Below are 23,839 nucleotides of genomic sequence, written 5' to 3'. Positions count from 1 at the left end.
GAGCTGGGGCTAGAGATGACGCCTGGAATCAAGAAAAGACCTGAGGAAGGGCTGCCCTTGCCCTCAGGCCCATCCTGGGCTGCACCTCCCCCGGTACCCTCTGCCCAGATCAGCTATGCTCCGTCCCATCTTCTCCCTTTCAAGGCAGAGACCGGCGCCTTTCACCCTAGCAATTCTCCCTGGAGTCTAGTCCAGCACTTGGCTCAGCCCTAAGGAACAAGCGATCCGGATAATGAGATAAAACACAGAAATGAAACTGTTCGAGAAACTGCAAAGCAATGAATGAAATGATTGCTGGGTTAGTATAAATCGAATGTGCAAGGGCTGAAAATCCACAGAGTAAAGATGTGATTCAGAGGTGCTGAATTATTAACTGGAAACACATAGGGACTCTTATATAAGAGGCCCTATAATCCCCAGGAAGCAAACTGGTCTCCCCTAAGCCAAGTATGGCCCAGAGGCCTCTTCTGTTAGGCCTGCACGGTGCTCACTAATATAATGATTTTTTTTTTTAATTTTAGAGTTGAAATTAGATGCCAGTGTTTAAGAAGAAAATAAAACATTGAGAGATTTTTATATTAAAAACCTGAATTTCCAAATCCTACTGGGGGTAGGGAGAGCCAAGCTATACCCATCTGGGGCTGCACAACAGGATCTTCCCTCAGCCTGGGCATGTGTCCTGCTTTCCAGTTGCCACAATCTCCACTGCTCCCTACTGCCTCACAACACAGAGGCTGGTGTCATTTGCTATATGTCATCACACCTGTGCTGTTTTGTTCTTAGAGCAAACAGAACTGTGACCTACTTCTCAGCCCCTTGTCTCTATCCTTGGTTGAAAGATGAAAGCTAGACAGAGACGGTAATATGTTTCAGCAAAAAAAATCAAAGCAAGTAGGTTTTGATGGGAAAGGGAAGAATTTTTTAAGTATCATTTCATATGCAAAGAAAGAATATCAGTCTTATTTTCTCGTTTTGGAACCCTGCCTGCACTTGGGTTTGGGACTGCTGATCCAATCCAACTCTCTTATTGTATAGATGCACACATGGAGTCCAGAGAGGTGCAGCAACCTGCCAAGGATCACACAGCGTTAGAGAGCAGGTTGGGACTAGAACCAGTAGGTGGAGGGTACAAATCAGCAGATGGGAGGAGGGGGGGGGAAAGGAAAGGGAAAGTGACTGACAGGTGGGAATAACTGAAGGACTACCTGGGCAGAGGGGGGTTAAGTGCCTGAGTTAGTGAGTGGAGGGGCAGGAAAAGCTGGAAAAGAGGGATGGGAGAGAGGAGGGTTCTCAAAAGTCCTGAATCCAAGGTTCTCTCTGGGGAATTAAGACAAAGGTGATGGAGAATGACCAGTGTTACTTTGGCAGCAGCAGGACATACAGTAAGTCCAGCAAGGGTGCCCCTGCAGTAACCATGGTAAAAAAACAAGAGAACCTGCCCAAAATGGTATTTACCAGCACAGACCCCCGTAAGTGGATGGGGATGATGAGGAAACTTGATCTAGCTCAAGTCTAACGGGCATGGCCTGGGAAGCCCAGACTCTGCCTTTTGCCTCTTTGGGGGTCAGCACTGTCTGTTCACCCTGGGACTCGGGTTGGAACGGACAGAACTGCTGGGACCTCAGTTAAGTTTGTTCTCTCTTGTTCTTGGTCAGGCAGACTCCTAAAGGGACACTTAAGACATCTAAAGACCAATATTCCTTTTAAAGCAGCGAAATGGTTGGAACAGCCTCCAATGTCATGCAAAACGTGACTTTCTTCACTACCTGGTTAATTTTTAAGTCGAGACATGATCATAAATAATGGAGACAGAGGACCATCTGTCACTCATGAGTTTCTCAATTGAGTTATTATGTTTGAAATTTCAGTTTGACAGAGACTAAAACACACAAGCTAAGGGCAACAAACAAAAGGACCTATAAGAGGTATATGCACCCAAATGTTTACTGCAGCATTATTCACAATAGGAGACAGGGAAGCAACCTAAATGTCCATGGAAGGATGAACGGACAAAGAAAATGTGGTGTATACACGCAGTGGAATATTATTCAGTCTTAAAAAGGACGGAAATCTTGCCATTTGCAGCAATGTGGATGAACCTGAAGGACATTATGCTAAGTGAGCCCAGACCACCCGTAACAGTTAACTAACCCTCTCAACTTGTCTTCATAATCCTAACAGCCTATCAAAATGCAAGCGTGGTATTTGTATTCAAACTACTGCATGATTCTCAAATTATATCATCCTGCTTACCGTTTAAGTTCTAAAGGCGTCAAATAATTTAAGGGATGCTTTCATTACAAAGTGGCATTTGTTTGCAAGTCTCAAATCCCAAAAGATCATTTTTCCCAGAGCCTCCAACTAGGGTACATAGTATATTATTCATGATTACGACCACAGCTCTGGGTTATCAAAAAAGGTTAAAACCCAAGAAAAACAAACAGAAAGAAAACAAAAAGAAAAGAAAGGAATGTGTGACTATCAAAACCTATTGAGAAAAAAATTCCCAGCTCTTAAATCTAAGAGCTAAGGTCATCTCGTCTAAGGTCTAGGTATCTGGAAATTTCACTCATGTGAAACATCTTACTCCCACTGATGCCAGATTAAGGAGGTCTTCTTTACATTATTGCAGATGAATAAAGCACTGTTTCATTGTTTCTCAAAGCATTTGTAAGAGTGTGGTGACAGAGGAAATGTCTGCATTTGAAAGGAAGTCTTAAGGGGTTGTGAAATCTCAGGAAGGTTCTTAAATGACCTAACCAGATGTTTTGAAGTCTGATACACCCTTAACCCAAACTGAAATTCATAAAAAAGTCAAAAGCAATAGAGTCAAATTGATTCCAAAATGCCTTTTCTAACAAATTTAACTGTTTACACCAAATGACTTTACTAGGGCCTCATTCCAACTGGGAGAGAGTATACAGTCATGGAAACAATGGGATTCATCATAAAGTTTGAAGAGGAAATGAAATTAAAAATTCGGGTAAGTCCTTAGTGCTGGCTAAATTAAGAATCCACATTTCTGAGGCTGTATGGAATCATGGTTAAGAGCCAGAGCCTATAGCCAGACTGCATTTTGATAAACTGTTAGGACTATGACTAGCTCTACCACTAGACTCCTAGCTCTGTCACTTGCTAGCTGGGTGACTTTGAGAAAGTTACTTGACCCCTCTGAGCCTCAGTTTTCTCAACGTAAAATGGGAATAAAAATGGTACCCACTTCACTGGGATGTTGTATGGATTAGATGAGATAGTAATGTGCCCAGAGCATAGTAAATGATCAGTAAATTTTACCTATTGGAATTATTTTATTTTTTTAATATTAGCAATATTATGTAGACAATGAAATGACAGGGAAACTGGGTTTTTTAATATTTAAATGTAAGACATTTAAATATTAAAAAATATTATTTCAAGGAGGAGGAAGAGAAATAAGGTTGTCTACACCTCTCCACCCAAGAAATAAAAATCCTGAGGTAAAATGTGGTTCCTTTAGTTGGTTTGTTTATTTTGTGGATGGGGAGTTACTTAAATTTGAACGGGTTTGGTTTGGTACACACCATTTGAGACATGCACCAAAAATGAATACGCAGAGTCACACAAAATAGTACTGAGTTGCATCCACTCCAGGTCTAGCCCAGGGTTAAGAGGACGGTACAAAGTCTAAAGAACACCAGGCTGGGGTCTGGAGAACTGACTTGCCAGGTTAGTGTGGTACTAACAAGACTGCTATCCTGAAGGGTGACCCTGAAGAATCAAGTCAATTCTGCTCTCTGGATTTCAACTTCCTAGTCCACAAAATGAGTGGGTTGAACTAAATGACCAATAAGGTTTCTTTAGGCTGTAACTGCTTACATGAAGCTGTGGTCTCTGTTCCAGGGAGAGACTTGGCTCTGGACTTGACCTCTGGCAGCACTACGGTTCTGGTCCAAAGCCAGCCACACACTCCATCTACACTGGATGCCTCCTCAATTCCCGCTGTTGGTCTTGAGGGACCCAGGCAAGAGGATGTGAATGGACAGTCCAAACCCATGGCCCTTCTGGGAGAAATCACTCAAGTACGTGCCCTGCTGCTTCCAACTCAAGTCACAATCCCCGGCACACGCAAAGCCCTGCTTATCCCACTGGAGAGGAGGGTGGGAACCACTTTATTTAAAGCAGAGCTGAAGACATAAATATTCGAGAAGCAATAGCTCCTTATTTTGGAGGACTCTGGAATGAAAGTCCAAGGTAGAAAAACAACACAACAACTGCTAGCATTTCCATTCTGAATAGACAATATATGCCAGGAGCTCTGAAATAAAGATAGTGTGATTCGTTTATTATTCCTTCTCTTTAAAACCTGCATTAATTCTGATTTCTATTTAAATAAGAATGATTAAATTTTATCAGCTGAGATGGAAATATTGTGATAAACACTGGCTCGTGGCCAAACTAATCTCCCAAGCCCACAGCTTACGGCCATTGTCTTGTATAGATATTTGAATGGCAATGGGCTTTTATCAGTATTTCTAAAGGCACTCATTTAATTATGTGGTTGTAAGGATTTTCAAAACCCAAAAGAATACCATCAATACATATTCATTTCTTGGATTAATTCAACATTAACATCAGAAAATATTGTTATTTAAAGGATGCTAGTACTTGGTTTTGCTTTTGCAAAAACTGAGGCATCCAGTTCTGGTTGCAATGGTGTCTTTTAAAACGTTCCATCAAACTGAAACTAGGAAAATGCAATGCACAGTGAGGTAAGGCTGGAATTTAGAATTATAGGGATTAGAAGGAGGACTCCACAAAGTATTCTTTAACAAAGAATACTTCATAGAGGTTGGACTGTAGCAAGGAAAAAAAACAATCCCTGAACTAGGAAATTTGTACACATGTGCGGATCTTGTCAATCAAATGTAATATATTTGAAAGCCTCAGGAAAAAAAGATTCAAGGGCAGGGGCTGTCTAGGTGTTTCCTGCCCCAAATTTCCATACCCAGAAACTTGAGCGATCTAGATTTCATCACCATAGGGGATACTGCGTTTCTTCAAGAACTGATTAAAAGATACAAAAATACACCTGACATGTTTAGCATTCATGTTTCCTCCAAAGTAGGTCTTTATTTTTCAACATTATGATGAATCTGTTTGGGAAGCAAAGACTCACACTCTACCTTAAGCTTGGGATTTCTTCTTGTATCAGGTTGGCTGAACGGGACAACTCCATTCATTGGAACTGCGACCCACATGGTTTGTGTCTGCAAACTCAACACCTACTACCCTTTTTCTCATGTGTCTTTCAATCTGACCAAACCACCAGGCAACTCCTCCCGTGCTGGTCATTTGAGGTGAGCCAGGTAGAGACGGGGACTAGATAGGGAGGGGAGGAGAGAGAAGGGGAATGGAAAACGAGCCAGTTGTCAATCGTGTTAAGACGGATCTATTTTTTGGGTTACCAACTGCCCTGGTCTGAGGGGTTTCCTGGGATGAAGAACTTTGAGTGCTAAAACCAGGACAGTCTAGGGAAAGCGGTTGGTCCCCCTATACTATTTATCTTTTGGCTTAAGCTTCCAGGTCAAGCATTCTAAAGGCTCAAACAAGCTGGGAAAGAGGAGATATTTAGATTTGGTTGAAGATTACTGAGAGGACCACCTGTCACAACACAAATGCTGACTAAAATTCGTAGAGGACATGTATTTTATAGAATCAGGCAGGTAAAGAGGACTTTTAAAAACAATTTCCCTGGGCTTCCCTGGTGGCGCAGTGGTTGAGAGTTTGCCTGCCGATGCAGGGACACGGGTTCGTGCCCCGGTCCGGGAAGATCCCACATGCCGCGGAGCGACTGGGCCCGTGAGCCATGGCCGCTGAGCCTGCGCGTCCGGAGCCTGTGCTCCGCAACGGGAGAGGCCACAACAGTGAGAGGCTGCAAAAAAAAAAAACCAAAACAATTTCCCTCAGAGCATGCTCAGTAGAACACTAATTCCATGGGATGGAATTTTAGCGAAAAATGGTTTAGAGATCAAATAATGCTACTTAAAAAGGTTCCTTTATTGCAGGACTTATCAGAGCCTTGAATAAGCTAACATTCATTGTTCATTAACATGTTTGACCACATAATCCTCTTTCCCAAGGAGCATCTTAGGATAGCAGTATTTGGAAGATCCTACTTTAGGAAGCACCACTCTAGGCCAAAGTCCTCATTTTAAAGATGGAGAATAATACTCCAGTTTGTCTAGTTACAGGCAAGGCTGGTGCTACAGCAGTTTTTCAGAGTTTAATGTGCACAAGAATCACCTGGGCCTCTTGTTAACCTGCACGTTCTGATTCTACAGGTCTAAGGTGGGGCCTGAGATTCTGCATCTTTCACAAGCTCTCAGGTGATGTTCACGCTGCTGGTCCATGGACCACACTTTCAATAGAGAAGCAAGTCTCCTAAGTTTATGCTTGTCCCACTGCCTTGTAGCCCCTTTGTGAGTAGAACTAACTAATTCTCCTATCAAAGCAGCACCCTTGCTTTATTCTGGTTTCATTTGCTGAGTTGATATCTCCACTTCTTCAAAGCTACTCCCTGTAGTGATAGGACACATCGAGATTAAGGAAGTATTTCCTGGACCCTAAAATAAATTTTCTTTTTGCTCTATTATAAATTAGAAACAGATAAAGCTTGTCACTAAGTGGTTTATTTGGAGGCTCTATACAGAAATTTAGATCAAAAGTTATTTGAAATCATTGTTTAACTGAGTCAAAACAACAAAGGACACTTTCCATGCCCATTTCCAGGTATTTTTTAATTGTTCTTGGAAAAACATGGTATGCATCTAATGAAAATGTGCCCAGTAATTGTGCAACTAACTGGCTATTGCCATAATATGAATAGACAGTGACTAGCAGATGCTCACTCAGCATGTGGATTTTATGCTACAAGGAAAACGTACCCACCCCGATACTTCAAAAGCTTTTGTACCTGCATGTGTACAATCCTCACATTATCGCATCATATTGTTGATGTTGCCAGGAAAAGTCAGCTTATTGAGATGGTATCTACGTAACAGCCATATGCCTTGTCAATTTAGGGCAGGGGAGGGATGGGTAAGGAGGAATGATCCAAAAGGAAGAAAAATTACTTGCTTATTGACGAAATTTTTACTTTGCAGCAAATAGTTGTGACATAGTTCAAAGGACAGATGATGTCTGTATCTTCATGACACTGAAGCCAACCACAGGTAAACAGAGCATGCTGGGTGGTAAGCGGTTAGAATACTATTCCTGTTTACAGGCCAGCCTCTCCCCACAAAAAGCTGATCTCAGACATTTCACCCAACCTGGCCAGTCACCCCAGAGATCTCAGCCAGAAGGGACTGAACTTCCCAGGATCCAGATGACTGAAGGGAGAAGGGAAGGCAGATTCTACTGCCTGGAGACTCAGCCTCTGGACACAAGAAGCAGATTCTAAGTCCAGACTGAAGGCTGGGGAGCCTTCACCTAACTTTTAGTTCCCATGCAGAGCGGGACCTCAAAGTCCCCACATTCAAGCTCTATCTTTGCTGCCCACTAGCTAATGCATCATTTTTGGTTTCCTCCCTGTGAAGTGGGAAATAGCAGTCACTGTCTCACAGAGTTAGGAAGGTTAACTGAGAAAACTGCATATATTACTTTGCATGTATTACAGGGCAGATGTTGACAAAGCTGAGCTATAGTTTTTTGGTTTAGGTTTTTTTTTTCTTTAATTACAGTAAGAAACTTGAGATCTACCTTCTTAAAAAATTTTTTTAGATTTATTTTATTTATTTATTTATCTATTTTTGGCTGCGTTGGGTCTTTGTTGTTGCGCACGGGCTTTCTCTAGTTGTGGCGAGTGGGGGCTACTCTTTGTTGTGGTGCGTGGGCTTCTCATTGCGGTGGCTTCTCTTGTTGAGGAGCATGGGCTCTAGGCGCGTGGGCTTCAGTAGTTGTGGCCCACGGGCTTCGTTGCTCTGCGGCATGTGGGATCTTCCCGGACCAGGGCTCGAATCCGTGTCCCCTGCACTGGCAGGCGGATTCTTAACCACTGCGCCTCCAGGGAAGCCCCCTTCTTAAGGTTTTAATACAGAATTGTTCACTGAGTTATGTTTTAACAGTCAAACTTACATCCCATTTTGCTGGTTGCATACATTCTGATCATACATTTGTTCACACATTACATGGGTTCCTACTGAGCACCAGCCTTGTGAAACACTGGGAAGTCAAGGTGAAGAAGACACTCGCCCTGCCCTCAAGGATCTCTTGTGGGTTCTTAGGGAGGTTGACACTGAAATCAACAATTATGATACAGCAGGATGACTTGCATTGGGAGGAAACGGGGTGGTGGGTGTGGGGGAGCATCTCACCAACCCCTGCAGGGGAGCAGTGGGGAGGAGTCACGGAAGAGTGAGGAAAGATGTCCCAGAGGAGGAAGCTCTCTGATCCCTCCTCTGTCTCCTTGGCTGGCTCTTATTCCAATGCCTGAAGCTATGCACAGATCCCAACCCGATCCCTTCTCTTCTCAACCTCGCGCTCCGAAATGATATCATCTCTTGTTCCACGTCTATGCTGCTGACCATCAGGTCTGCATTTCCTACCTTGACTTTTCTCCCAAGGCTCAGATGTGATGATCAGATGTGATGAGCTGGGTTCTCCAGAAAGGAGTAATGCCTATGAAAGATAAAAGTGGATGCGTTATTTAGTCATTGCTGTGTAACAAATTACCCCATAGTTACTGTGGGTCAAGAATATGGTGCAAGTTAACTAGGTACTTCTGACTCAAGGTCTCTCACGAGGCTGCAATCAGTGTCAGCTGAAACTCTGCTCTTATCTAAAGGCTCAAATGGAGAAGGATTTGCTTCCAAGATCACTTATATGGTTATTGACAGAATTCAGTTCCTTGAAGGCTATTGATCCGAGGCCCTCAGGTGACTATTGGCTGGAGTCTACCCTAAATTTCTTGCCTTTCCATAGGGCAGCTCACAATATGGCAGCCTGCTTCATCAGAGTGAGCAACTGGGGGAGAGAGCAAGAGAGTCCTAGGGAGACCGAAGTCACAGAAATGACTTCCCATCGTTTTTTGGCTGATTTCCGTTTATTAAAAGTGAGTCATTAGGTCCAGCCAATAGCCAAGGAGAGGAGATTACACAAGGGCGTGAATGCTGGGAGACTGGGAATCATTGGGAACCATCTTAGAAGGGAGACTGGTACAAAGGAGGAAGCAAGATCGGACCACAATGCAGAGCTGATACCAGTGAAAGGAAAAGTGGGGAGGAAGCAGGATTAGGAAGAAAGAGCCTCAGAACATAATGTTCATCCGATAAACTCTTAACCAATTCAACAGGAAGCTCCAGAACAATGGTTGCCGTTGGTGGAGTTCTGCATGGGGCAAAAATGGCCAAGACCTAGAGACTGCCTAGGAAGAGCATGGTCTTGGCTGAAAGCTGAGGTGGATTCTGAAGGCCAACAAATAGAGGCTTGAGGTAACTGCCTTCTTTGTAGCTGAATGGCAAGTTCTTTCTGGAAGGGAGATGTGAGTGGCACACCTTCGAGGCCCCCATCTCCACCGCATGTAGATCAATGTTTTGTACAATCTAGGCACTCATCAAATGCTTCCACCAAATTATCAAGTGCATAACTTACTAATGATGCTTATTTAAAATATCAATTATTTATTATTTGTGCAAGAGGAATATTCATAATCACACTGAGACAGTAGCCAACTGATGAAACAGTTATGCAGTCAACTAACAGGGCTGTCTAACCCTTTGCTGCATCTTCAAAAGCTGAGTTCTTTCCTGCTTCCTCCAAATGACCTTGGCTTTGTGCATACAGCCTTAGAAAAGAGGCCTATGTGGACCAAGGTAGTTCTAGATCAATGGGTTTCTCTGACTCTTGGTTGTACAAGCTTTCCACTGAGAACAGAAATGCCCCAAAGTGCTGATGGTTGGATTGTGATCATGCAGCCCACCTGTGGGAAGGACTTCACACACCATTAAACACCAGGAGAACATATATTATTAAATCTGTCCTCCTGCATCAGGTCTTCTCCACTAAAGGTTTGCTAAATAAAGGTACCATTTAGCCAAACCAATCTTCACATGCCATATCCTGGGGCACCCTCTCTAGTGAAGTGTAACTACGTTGTAATATCCCGTGAATATCTGTTTAATGTTAGTTGCTCTTCTAGACTATAAGCTCCACGAGGGTAAGCACAATGCTTTGGATGTGCAACATTCAGTACTGGTCTGGCAGAAATGCAGGGACTCGACGAATGAATAGTGAGATGCATGGCTCTTTGATCTGTTTTGGGAATCTAGATTTTCGTGCATCAAACTTGGTCTGGGAAGGAGGTGCCCTTGTATTCCCGTGCTCCTTGTGAGGCCAGACAGAAGAAAGCTCATCTAACTCCAGGGCTCTGGAACAATGTGCCCAGTTTGGTCAAGTTAATGGTCAGGTTACATTCTGTTGCAATTTTGCATGTTGAAAAGCTTTCTAAAATATATTAATCTAGCTATCCTGTCAACCGATATTCATTAAGCACCTACTGTATACCCATCTAAGCAATTTATGGCTGTTGGCTGACCGTCTCTTTTTACCTACTTATCCATTTATTCTCCTTCTCACTTTTATGTACTTTATCCATCCATATATCAATTCATTTATTTATTCACACTTTACCTTATTCCAATATGTATTGGAGGTGGTTTATAGAGATCCATATAATATACCACTAAAATATAAATTATGAGTAGGTGAAAAGGAAAAGGAAAAAGCATAAACTCATTATGTATGGACTGAATCACTAATCATTCAAACTCTTACTGGCAAAAAAAGTGATGGACTGGACTCTACGGATCACAGCAGGTGCTCAGGTGTAAGATACTGGGGCAGATCTACCATAAAAAATTCTTTGTGGAGCGTTTTCTTCATTTAACCATTGGAATAAATCTTTCTCATGCTCGTGTGTGTTTTAAAGGGCTTTGAAGATTTCAGGTAGCTCATTCATTCATTCTTTTTTGTTGTTCTTGTGTTTACTAAGCACTTACTAAGTGCTGGGCACCGTGCTAAGTATCACGGTCTAAGAAAAAGGGTGCTGAGTGCATGTGTTTTTACTGTTAGGCTCCAGGTCTGAGAGTTATAAGTCCTGAGTTCTCTCATGGCTCTGGGGTTGCTTTATTGTGTGACTTGGCTGAGTCTATCCCAGTCTCTGGACCTTGATGTCTTCATGTGAAAATGATGGACTAAGTGAATATTCTTAACTAGATCTAAAATTAACTAATATAGGACAGGCTGGATTGAAGCAAATCAATTCAGCAATTCTTTTGGTCCCATCCCATTCCTCAGCATAGCTTGAGAAAACTGACTCCTGATCAATGATTCCCGGAAGCTGTATTTTTAGCATTTTATCCTCAGCTGGCATGCACATCACATGGAAGTGTTCCAAAACCCCAAAGTGATGTTACCTAATGAACCCTTTCAAAATATTGTGACCGAAAGAATAGGTGCTTCTATCATGGAAGTGAACTCTCAGAATACACAAGGATTTAAATGCCAACATCCTATATTAAAAAAAAAATAATAACCAGCGCTAACCGAGCTTTGCCGACCGGCACTCATCTAAACGTGATAATGCATCATCTCATTTAGTTCTGGCAAAGCCCTATGAGACAAGTTTTCATTATTGCCCCCATTTTACTGATAAGGAAACTATGGAGCAAGAAGGTTAAGCATTGGGCTTCCCTGGGGGTGCAGTGGTTGAGAGTCCGCCTGCCGATGCAGGGGACACGGGTTCGTGCCCTGGTCCGGGAAGATCCCACATGCCGCGGAGCGGCTGGGCCCGTGAGCCATGGCCACTGAGCCTGCGCGTCTGGAGCCTGTGCTCCGCAACGGGAGAGGCCACAACAGTGAGAGACCCGCGTACCACAAAAAAAAAAAAAAAAAAAAAAAAGAAGGTTAAGCATGATAACTTATGTCGCAGACCGGAGATGTGAGCCCAGGGAGTTGGACTCCAGATCCAGGCTCTTCCCTCTCACTTGACCACACATCTTTCCATCCAAAGACTCATACCTGTAGCCCTTAGGTGCTCTGTTAGCTTGTGGCTTACTTTTTAAAAATGCCTTATTACCTATAATCTGTTTCTGATGCTTCTAGCTAAGAAAATAATCTCAATGTAAACAAATATGAGAGATTCTTTTCAGAACGGATTTCCAACTCCAATAACGTGATTTTGATTCTCAACAATAAAGTGTATAAAGATACTATTACTCTAAACCTGGAGCTGGCAAACTTTTTCTGTGAAAGGCAAATGGTAAATCTTTTAGACCCTAGAGGCCATAAGCTCCTCAAATCTGCTATTAGAGTGAGAAAGCGGCCAATATTTAAACACGTGATCATGGCCATATTCCAATAAAACTTTATTTATGGATACTAAGTTTTGAATTTAACGTAATTTTTATGTGTCATGAAGTACTCTTTTTCTGATTTTTTTTACAACCATTGAAAAACGTGAAAACCATTCCTACCTTGGAGGATGAACAAAAACAGGCAGGGAGCTGGATCCAGCCCATTGGCTACTGTTTGCCAATCCCTGCTCTGAACTGCTCACTGACATCTGATTCAACCTTTGGGAATAAACAAGGCTTTTCTTAAAAGAAAAATAAAACCACTAGACACTCGGTTTTCTAATTTCTTTGCAATATGAATCTCTGTTTTCTTGGTCAAAATGTGTCCTATTTTCCTAGAGATTTAAAATTCTATATCAATAAATATTTAACCGTCAAGAAAGTTAAATTCCCCTTCTACTTTGGCTGTCAATAAGTGGAGCTCAGGACCGTTGTCTATACTTGTTACAAAATTCAAGACAAAGTAAAATATATATTCCCAAATATCTACAAATGAACACATGAAATATAGGTGTATTTTAAAGAATAACCTAACAGAAAGTACTTTAAATTTCACAGCCGCTGCTAATGCAGGCAGCTAATCCTATTTACATTCATATTAGCCTTGGTATCTTTTTCCCTAAGATTTACCTATTTGTATGCCTGCATGAGTTAAACTGCCTTTTGCATGATATCAGTACTTTTGTAATTTAAATCTATAAAAGGCAATTTCTTTTAAATATACTTCCTAACAGTGGGTGAAAGAGGCACCAAAGTTATTTGAGGGCTGTACACCTCGGTGAACATGTGTGCTGAACTCCAGGCAATATGCAGAATGTGGGAATTAATCTTATACTGTAGGAACGGAATAGAAAATGAAATCAAAGCTGAGAAAGAAACAGCCTTTGAAAAGGACCACTTTGCCGTTATCGAAGGAAATGGTGTGTTTTAGAATTGGTATTTAGACAGGTGAAACTTTCTCCCTTTCTGTAAGAGTGGTGAAGACTGTTTGCTTTCTTCATTGTGATATTTTTACATCCCAAATAACTTTAGCCACCTGGTAAGCAAGTTTTACGATTTAATGTTGGCGTTGGCTGATAAACAGAACATGGTTGACAATTTGGTGACCAGGGTCAATTTTAAGGTGTCCACTGTGACTCCCCATGGAACATGGAAGCAGTGTAAGCGGGTACGTATTGAGGGGCTGGGGGTGAGACTCCAAAGATACAGAACAAAGTGTATCCAGCTGGAGCTACATTTTTTTCTTCATATAATTCCTATGAAATGTTCACCCTCACCATCTCCAGTTGACATAAATGAGATGCAAGTAGGTTAACGTATAATCTTGCCCCAAAGAAATAGTTTCTTCCAATATGTAGGGCACACACATCAACATCCTTCTTTTCTAAGCAGGGCTGGGATTTTTTTAGCAAAATTCACTGGGGTTGGGAGGGCGGGAGGTGAAATCCGAGGGGAGGGACTTCCAGATGCATGCCCTCACTTCTGGTTACACTGAGCACGTCCTCCCAGGAGAACTGGCCCTCGGGTTCACTTCCTCGGACGCTGGTCAGGGCATGTCTCCCAGAGCTCACCAGGTCATGGGCTTGAAGGAATCCATACCAAATTTCAGTCTCATGTAGAAAGTCTTCCCACAATGAAGCCAGGAAAAGACACAGTTCCAAACTGCGCATCCAAGGCAGTGGGGCTGGTCAGACTTGGGACCTGAGACCTGCACAGAATTAGCCCCAAGCTTCAGATGCACCTCGGGAACGGAATATCCCTCCATTTAATCCTAAACTTCGTGCTATTCGCCCTTCTCCAACTGTAATGTCTACAGAACACCATGTATCTGGATGGAAATGGGGCATTTTGTTCACTACCCAGATAATTACACAAAGCTTCAGCCACTGGTTCATGACTCCTGAAGAACCCTCACGCACACAAGTACACACACACACACACACACACACACACACACACACTCAACCAAAATCCACCACCCTGAAAGGAGCCATTATAAATGTTTCATGTGAAACTTTCAAAACCCATCAGACTCACCAGAGTTTTCAAATTAACTCCCTTATTGCCCAAGGGATCGCTCTGAAAGAGATTTCTCCAGCCTCAAATCTCCTGAAGAAAATTCTGAATTTGAAACAGAATGCAAATAATGCGTTTTGACTCCCTAATCAACAAATGGGATCAACTTGAATTGATTAAGAACCTTTGAAATTAGCTGTCTTTAATTCTCTCCATGGCCTGCTGCTGGTACTCTGAAGATAGGAGGGGAGTGTGTGTTGGAAAGTTTGGTCTCATTTTTTTTCAGAGCTCATATAATGGTCTTTTCTTAAAAAAAAGAAAACACGTTTTAAAAATTTTAATGGTGACACAACTCTAAGAAAGCAAGCATTCACCTGGTGCAATTATATGGCTTTTCATGAAGTACATTTCCAATAGTTGGCTGCATGAAACCTGCACAACTTTACTGAAACAAAAATCATAAAATCTGAAATGAATGTATAAATAATATGCAACTGTCTAGACAGTATAGGTCACTTGCAAAGAGAGCAGGTAGGGAAAAAATTGTCCATCAGTCAGACAACCATAACTGATTCTGATGCTAAATAATGGTGGAGATATTCAGCATTCTCTCTATGCGAAAGGCTTCGCTGAGCATTCTCCTCTTCCCAAGCCAGTGGCCTTCTGCTTATCTAGTGCTTTATGCAGTCTGGAAAACGCACTTACTATTTAAACATTAAAATTAATGCCCAAAGAACAGCAGTTGAGCAAGGCGGGGGGAGGGGTTGCCACTGACCTGTGTGATTGGCCTTTGGCAAAGCAAAAATAGCCCTTCTAGATCAACAATATGAGATTTCCATACCCACAGAATCTTAAACAGATGTAGTTATGGAAACTTTAGGCTAGCAAAAGACCCAAACACACACACTCAAATTTCATGGAACTTTTTTACTCTCCAGTAATAATGTGTAAGAATAGATTCAGGTCCTTAAATAGTGTACTTTTAAAAAATTTATAATAATCTGTGTACATAGCAAAAAAAAAAAAAGGCTTGAAACTCAACCAAATGAGTTAAATAATGATTGAGGGTTTTTAGCACCCTGGAATGTGATAATCTCAGCAGTCACAGAGCAGGGTGATGGCTGCTACCATCACTGCCCTCCCCAACTATGAACACAGGTGAGGTTCATAGGTGTGCCTAGGGGTGGGCGTTACCAACCAGCTGGCTTGGCAGCCCCATGGGCCCACACTCTCTTCGCGAGAGGAACCCAAAGTGAGGCTACCATGAATTAGGCCTAATGCCTGCAGGAGGAAAGATCCCTGCTCACCTTGCCAGGGAGAAAGTGGGTGGGCAGACAGGTGTCGGCCCTGCTCTGAGCTGAGCAACCATACTGGCCAAATGCGTCAAACCCTTAGGGAAGACGATGATAATAAAATAAGAAGAAGAGTAACAGCCGCCATTTATGGAGCGCTTACTAAATGTCAGACACTGAGCAATCGTAAAGTCCTGAGTCTGCAGGACTGTCTCATTCAACCCTCACCGCAATCCTAGGGAGCTGCTCTGATTTACTATCCTCATTTGACGTCAGAGAAACTTGAGGCTCAGAGCAAATAACTTGCCTGAAGCCAAACAGGAATAAGTGGCTGAGTGCAAGTTTGATTATAGGTTCCTTTTTTTTGCTATACGGGGGCCTCTCACTGTTGTGGCCTCTCCCGTTGCGGAGCACAGGCTCAGCGGCCATGGCTCATGGGCCCAGCCGCTCCACGCCATGTGGGATCTTCCCGGACCGGGGAACGAACCCGTGTCCCCTGCATCGGCAGGCGGACTCTCAACCACTGCGCCACCAGGGAAGCCCTCCAGGTTCCTTTAAAGCGAAGCTCACCTCTTTCCCCGCGTGACCTTTTGCCTCTCCGGCTGCCCCCCTCGGGGCCGACTTTGCCAGGAGATGCTGCGGGCACCGCGCCCCTGGGGCCCATAGCACAAGAACGTCCGCTTCTTGCAAGAAGCAAGATGCATACTTTCACTATGTTGGCATAAAGGCAAATATTTCTCTTCTACGCAAGCAGTCGTAAAATCTCATTTTCTTTTCTTTTTTTTAATTAAAAAAGGGCCACGAACCGCAATGTTGGCGCTAGAGCAGAAGAGACTCCCCCGGCCTTCCGCTTCGCATACCTGGCCAAGCTGAAGAGAAGGGCGGTGGCCGCTCCGGAGGGATTCTGGTCCCGAAGCCGCGGAAGGGAGGGCGACGCTGCGTCTGCGAAGCCCGGCAAGTGGGCGCGGTTGGGCTCCGGTGCCCTCGCTCCGCTCTGGGACTCCTCCGAGGCCTGCAGGGACGCGGCGGCCTGCTGCGCCCTGGCCTGGAGCGATCTCTCGAAGCGTCGGGGACCCTCCTTCCGCTGGCGGCCGCCTCACGCAACGCGACTCGGAAGCGTCCTTGCAGCAGCCGCTCTGACTTCCGGGTCGCGGCCACCGGCGCCCCGTGAGCCCGGGCCTCTGCCCGCTGGTGTATGAGACGCCCTTCGCCGCCCAGGTCAGCCCCCACCAGGCCCGCTGCCGCTACCTGCAGCCCTGCTGGGCCGACTTCCTGGACCGGATCGCAGATGTGGGCTTCGTGGGCCGCTGGTGGCTGCCGGGGTCCCAGATGCGCGACTGCGACCTCAAGGCCCACGAGTTCCTGCACCTGCCGGCACATGTGCGCGCAGTCGGGCCCCACCAGCTGTACCCGGAGGCCAACGAGCGGCTCTTCGATGAGGAGAAGCCCAAGCCCGTGGTGCTCACCGCCTATCACGTGGTCCAGGCACTGTGGGAGGAGCAGGTCTTAAAGCAGGAGAAGAAGGACCAGGTCGCCCTGAGCCAGGCCGACCCGCTGGTGCCATCGGAGGTCGCGAGATGAAACCCAGTCCGGCCTGGGTCCGGACCGGGCTCTGAACCCCGGCAGACGGCTGGCCTGGGACTGTGCAGTTGGTGTGTGCAAGCCTCAGGTGCAGAGTGATAGAAATAAATTACGTGTAGTGTTCTCTCCCCGGGATTTCACAAAATCGGGGGCCTCTGTCTGACCTGTTCCTTGTGAGCTGAAGCTAATTCATAGAGCCTTCTTGGTCTGGGGGTTGGGGAGAGCAGAGCGACATGCCATGTCATGTTTATCACTGCCAGAGTTGGTAAGGAGCCTCCGACAGAAATAAGCCTTTTTCACTGGGCTTCACGGTTCCCCTGACTGAGGTATCACAGTTGTTAGGTGACTCCCAGACTCTCCTAAGAAACTTCAACTTTTCATTTTAGATTTTGAACTGAGGGCTTTCCTGGTGGCACAGTGGTTGAGAGTCCGCCTGCCGAAGCAGGGTACGCGGGTTCGTGCCCCAGTCCGGGAGGATCCCACATGCCGCGGAGCGGCTGGGCCCGTGAGCCATGGTCGCCGAGGCTGCGCGTCCGGAGCCTGTGCTCCGCAGCGGGAGAGGCCACAACAGTGAGAGGCCCGCGTACCGCAAAAAAAAAAAAAAAAAGAATCCGCCTGCCAATGCAGGGGGCACGGGTTTGATCCCTGGTCTGGGAAGATCCCACATGCCGTGGAGCAACTAACTCTGTGCGCCACAACTACTGAGCTTGTGCTCTAGAGCCCTCGAGCCACAACTACTGAGCCCGCGTGCCTAGAGCCTGTGCTCCTCAACAAGAGAAGCCACCGCAATGAGAAGCCTGTACACCGCAAAGAAGGGTAGCCCCCGCTCGCCTCAACTAGAGAAAGCCGCACACAGCAACGAAGACCCAACACAGCCAAAAATAAAAACAAATAAATACATTTAAAAAAAACCAACAACAACAAAAGAACTGCCAGCGGACATTCTGGAACACCGATCTCAGTCATCTACCTTTTGGTTTTAAATTTGTCAGACGCCCTTGCTCAGCCCTTCTCACTAGGAGCAGTGGCGGCTGGCCCTGGTCACCTGAGGCCTCCCTCTGCCATCTCTCTCTTCCAGCAGGTCGGTCCTGAGACCAGGGCCATTTCATCCTCCCATCCCTTCCTCCTGGGCTGCCAGTGTTATTTATTTTCCATGCCTTTGATACATTTCCCTCTTGTTTTGACCAAGCAAACAGCACACATCTGCTGCCACCAGGAGGTGTCAATAGTTCATACTGCTCAATTTGTATGCCCCAAATCCACTGTAGGGATGATTTTTGCCATGCCTGTATCTCAAGTTTCAATTTCAAAGTATTATGCTGCGTTCTTGGCATTAAAAATTCATAGGTTGAATTAAAGATTTATTTTTAAGGGGGGTACCTTATTATAAGGCAAATCACGTTCTTTTCATTTTAGACATATTGGCTATTACGATTTCATCTTTTTTGCTAAAAGCTCAATTACATCAATATCGCTCGAGACCCTCCAAACACTGAGCTGAAAGCCAGGCTTCTCAGCAGCCAAGTGCCTATTGCCCTGGAAGGATTAACTTTTCTAAGAGTGAATCCCATCCGCCTGATGCAGAGTTATCTCCCTAGTAAAAAGCTGATCGAGTTACACCTCTGCTTAAAATCTCTGCCAGCTTCCTGTTGCTTACAGAATGACGTTTAAACGCCTTCTTCTGTCTTACAAAGCCTTCCACAGATTGGGCCCAGCCTGCCTTTCACTGTTCCTGCGGCACATTCCACTCTTCTTCACACGGAAGGAGACCAGGACATGCCAAAATGTCCTGGTCTCCCTCACCCTTCAACCTTCAACTAAGACCTCGGTTCAATGTGCTTCTATAATTCAGTTTACCTGGCCATATGGTAAAATATCTATTACGTCCATCCCTCCCCCCAGACTGATTTCCCAAAGATAGGAACTGAGCATTATTCCTCTCTGTAACCCCAGGTTCAGCACAGGGCCAAGCACACTGCAGAAACATTAGTAGGTGAATGAATAAATGATTGAGTTGGATGAATGAATTCAACGGCCCAAGAACTCATACGCAACAGAACATGACAACAAAATCAACAACATCAATGTTTCCAGTCTTACATTTAGTAAGTATAGAGAAAACTAGTATATACAGGGAATCAATTCCCTACCTTTACTAAGTCTTCTAAGACAGGCTGTGACTACAGTAAGTGCTCAGGAAATAATCCAAATGGTCCAAGGCTTTGGTGGAGATCAGAGCTTCCGAGCTGTGTGTGCTGGGTAGAGGGCAGGTGCTTGGGAGAGGGAGAAAAATGTCTCGAAATGGGTGAGAGCCACCCGGGCTGGTGTGAGACAACACAAGAGGCCCTTCTTAGCAAGAAAGGGCCGCAGACTTTCAGTTGTTAAGGATGAAGAAAGTGACAAGGACAGGAACCTCTGGTGAAGGGGTAGGCATGATGGAAAGGGGGATTTCTAGAAAAAGTCAACCATGGCTCTCCTGACTTAAAAGCAATGGGAGGGCTCCCCTGGTGGCGCAGTGGTTGAGAGTCCGCCTGCCGATGCAGGGGACACGGGTTCGTGCCCCGGTCTGGGAAGATCCCACGTGCCGCGGAGCGGCTGGGCCCATGAGCCATGGCCACTGAGCCTGCGCATCCGGAGCCTGTGCTGCACATCCGGAGCCTGTGCTGCACATCCGGAGGCTGTGCTCCGCAACAGGAGAGGCCACAACAGTGAGAGGCCGGCGTACCGCAAAAAAAAAAAAAAAAAAAAGCAATGGGAGTGGCTCCTTTGAAGGATGAAGATGCTTTTACTCAGGGACTCAATTCTGAAGAAAGTTTTCAAAGTGCTGTTTTGAACTGTGAGACGAAAGGGCAAGGATAAAATACGTGGAAAGTGGACAGCTATTCCCTAATGCTGCTGGTCCCCTTCACTCGCTCCCCTTCACTCGCTCCCCAGAGGAGAAGGAGCTACCTGCCTAGTTGGCCTGAGTTTCTCCCCTTCACTCACTCCCCAGAGGAGAAGGAGCTACCTGCCTAGTTGGCCTGAGTTGGCTCGGCTGGTCCTGGCTCTGTCTCAGGGCTGTCTGCCTGGAGGGGGCATCTCCTCTTGCTTCTGCTTCCACAGGATGAGTCACCTTGGGCCTGGCATCTCCTTTCTGGAGGCAGGTAGGAAGGCCATTTCTACCGGTCTGAACTCATGAGATTTCTCAGATGGGAGACAGTGACCCTACCTGCCGTTGACCAAGGAAGTGTCTGCTTTACAAAGGGGCCGTCCTAATACCTTGTCTTGGAGGAGGGAGTGAGAAGCAAGATGTGGAAACCCAATTACTGGGCCACAGATTCCAGCCACATGTTCTAATTGAGTGAGGCCAGCAATAAAGACGACATTTCGATCTTCATCTATCTGATGCTTGTAGATATTTCCTGATTAATTCTGAAATTTGAGGGGAAAGGATTTCAGTTCGCCACTTCTGAAAACCCAGCACACTGCTTATGTTCTTTTAGCTCTGAATTAAGTGATGGGCCCCTGGACCGCTCTCTGCAGGAACCCAGGGAAAGAGCTCTTTCTTCAGCTGACACTTCTGATTTAAGGCGTCTGCCTCATTTGATCTCATTTGGGGGTCTCCATTTACAGTTCCAGGGGAGACCCCTGAGTTTCACAATAGCTGGAGGTGTCAGCCAGACCGAGGGGTGACAACCACCACCCAACCAGAATGAAACACACAACCTTTGTGAGCTATAAGCTGAACCGAATCCAATTGCTCATCATACTCAACCTGAAATACCTCGGAGACATTGTAGGTTTGGTTCCAGGCCACAGCAATAAATCAAATATCGCAATAAAGTGAGTCACATGAATGTTTTCGTTTCCTAGGGCCTGTAAAAGTTATGTTTACGCTATACTGCAGTCTATTAAGTGCTCAATAGTGTTCTGTACAAAAACAATGTAGATACCTTAATTAAAAAACACTATCGTGGGCTTCCCTGGTGGCGCAGTGGTTGAGAGTCCGCCTGCCGATGCAGGGGACGCGGGTTCGTGCCCCGGTCCGGGAGGATCCCACATACCGCAGAGCGGCTGGGCCTGTGAGCCATGGCCACTGAGCCCGTGCGTCCGGAGCCTGTGCTCCGCAACGGGAGAGGCCACAAAAAAACAAAAACAAAAAAACCCCACTATCGATAAAAAAAACGCTCACCATCATCTGAGCCTTTAGAGAGTTGTAATCTTTTTGCAATAGTAACATCAAACATCACTGATCACCATAACAAATATGATAATGAAAAAGTGAAATATTGTGAGAATTACCAAATGGGACACAGAGACCCAAAGTGAGCAAATGCTATTGGAAAAATGGCGCCCATAGACTTGCCTGATAGGGGTTGCCACGAACCATCAATTTGTAAAAAACACAATATCTGCAAAGGTCAATAAAGCGAAGTGCAATAAAACAAGTTATGTCTGCAGAGAGATACTGAAGGATCATTCAAACAGAACTGAACTAGATACTTTCTTAAAAAAAATAAAAGACCTCACCTACTGCATCAAAAGAAAATCAAAGCTTCAAAATACTTTCTGAATCGAACTATTTCATTCTGTTCAAGTATCAAATACCTAACAGGTAATATTTTTTCCCCAGCATAGAAAAATATTCAGCAAATTCAACCATGTTTATTGCTTCCCTCTCATCCTTTAAATTTCTCTAAATTAAGTTACCTTCCCTTTTGGTTACCACCTTTCAATTCTGTTTCAACTTTAACAGTATATATGCATGAATGATCAATAAAAGTAGTCAAAAGATTTTATCTGTGTTGGTATAATATTTCATGTTTTTTCAAAGAAGAAATGTTGAAATTCATGGCTGAAGCACATGTGATGATGGAATTTCCTCTTCTTAAGACACTTTAAAGAATTTTTGAAGGATGATCTTTTAATAGATTGCAAGTAGATAAAACCTGTCCCATTGCTCTCCAGGTAGTTGGCCTCTGGGGCTTCTAGTCCTGACTTGTACACTGCTCAGTAGAGTACTATTTATATAAGAGGGTTGGAGAGCTGTATGCCTGTTCGGTTATTTGTTCATTAGCTGATTCATTCATTCATTCATTCAACAAATATTCAGTGAGCCCCTCTGTGATAGGCCCATAGTGGGTCGAGGAAATTAATAGTAAATAAATCATAGCCATCCTTTGAATTCACAGATTAGTAGAGAAAACAGAAACCTCAGTGGATAAATCATCATAGAATAAGGACTACAGAGAGGTAACAAGGAATTCTGAGAACTTTTTATGTTTCTGATTAATGGTAGTGTTCATTTCTTTTATCCATAGTTGAAACATCTATTTCCAGAGAATTCTAGTTCAAGGAAGTAAGCTTCTCAACTCTATTCAACTGCATTCTGTCATGCAGGAGGTACGTCTTAACCTCCCAAGGACTTCTGAACTGTGTCAGCTACATAACTGTCGGTAGGATGGGCTATGGTTAGAAATGACATGAATAATAGGCATAGCCAACTGCTCTGCACTTACTTTGGGCCAGGCACTTTTCAAAGCACTTTAACTCACTGCACCCTTAAAACCACCCTGTGAGGTAGATTCTGTTGTAATCCCTGTTCAAAAATGATGAATCTGAGACACAGAGAAGGGGAATAACGCCTCCGAGCACACATAAAGGGTTAAGCATATACTTTTATTTACTCAGTGAAATATAAACTTGAGAGGGTCTCTGAATTAACTCCCTGCCATTGGTTCCTTCTCTTTCATAAAAATAATGTGCAAAATTTAAAAGCAAACAAACAAAAAATCAAAATAATCATGCTTCCTGAGTTTCAGGGTTCTAAGTTAATAGAAATGTTCTGTTTTCTCAAAAATTGAACTTTTTATCTTCTATGAATACTCTCATTTAGGCCTAAAATATACAGCCTGTATGTTTTTTAAAAAGCAGCAACTTGAAATCTAATAGATAAAAATGTATATTTATAAAAAACATATAAATTATATAAAAGTAATAATCTAAACTTTCTTGCAATGAGACAAACTAAATTTGAAAAAAAATCAGTGAAGTTCAGGGCCCTAAATTCATTTAAGAAATATGCACATAAAATAACTGCAAAATCACAGGTTATTCAAGAAAAACCAAAAGAACAAGGCCTTCCCTTGCTTGTCAAAGATACAAGAAGAAAGATTTATTGAATGCTAGTGAAATAAAGATTTGAGCATTCATTCTGCCTGAGGGACTGTATCTTAGTTTTCATGCCTAAAATCCTCACAACCGAGACAATCCTTTGATTAAAACATTGTCTGTAGGAAGCCCCTGCACTCTATGGGTTACCTAAGAGGATAGGAAGCTCATTATAACATATTAGCATCTTGTGATAAATTATAACAGCTTAATTTGTCAAAGTAGCCAACTACAACCTTGGAAAGCATTCAGCAGAGATATAAAAGAATAGGACTAAGGAAAAGTGAAATTTAATTAATGATGAATCATTATGGCTTTTCATGGATTTTTGACCATACTATTTCTTATTGATTTGTGAGAGCTCTTTATATATGTTAGTGAAAATCTGCCATTTTTTTCCCCTTAGCA

The 23,839-nt window shown here is 44.0% G+C and overlaps 1 pseudogene; it reads left to right on the top strand.

Moving 5' to 3' along the window:
• LOC101274314 (mitochondrial import inner membrane translocase subunit Tim29-like) overlaps positions 1-17,881 on the top strand; it is a 75,586-nt pseudogene extending 57,705 nt beyond the window's left edge.
• The last annotated feature ends 5,958 nt before the right edge of the window (positions 17,882-23,839 follow it).

This window comes from Orcinus orca, chromosome 20 (genome assembly GCF_937001465.1).
Source record: "Orcinus orca chromosome 20, mOrcOrc1.1, whole genome shotgun sequence".
Taxonomy (NCBI): domain Eukaryota; kingdom Metazoa; phylum Chordata; class Mammalia; order Artiodactyla; family Delphinidae; genus Orcinus; species Orcinus orca.
This window is presented reverse-complemented; position numbering and strand designations above follow the sequence as displayed.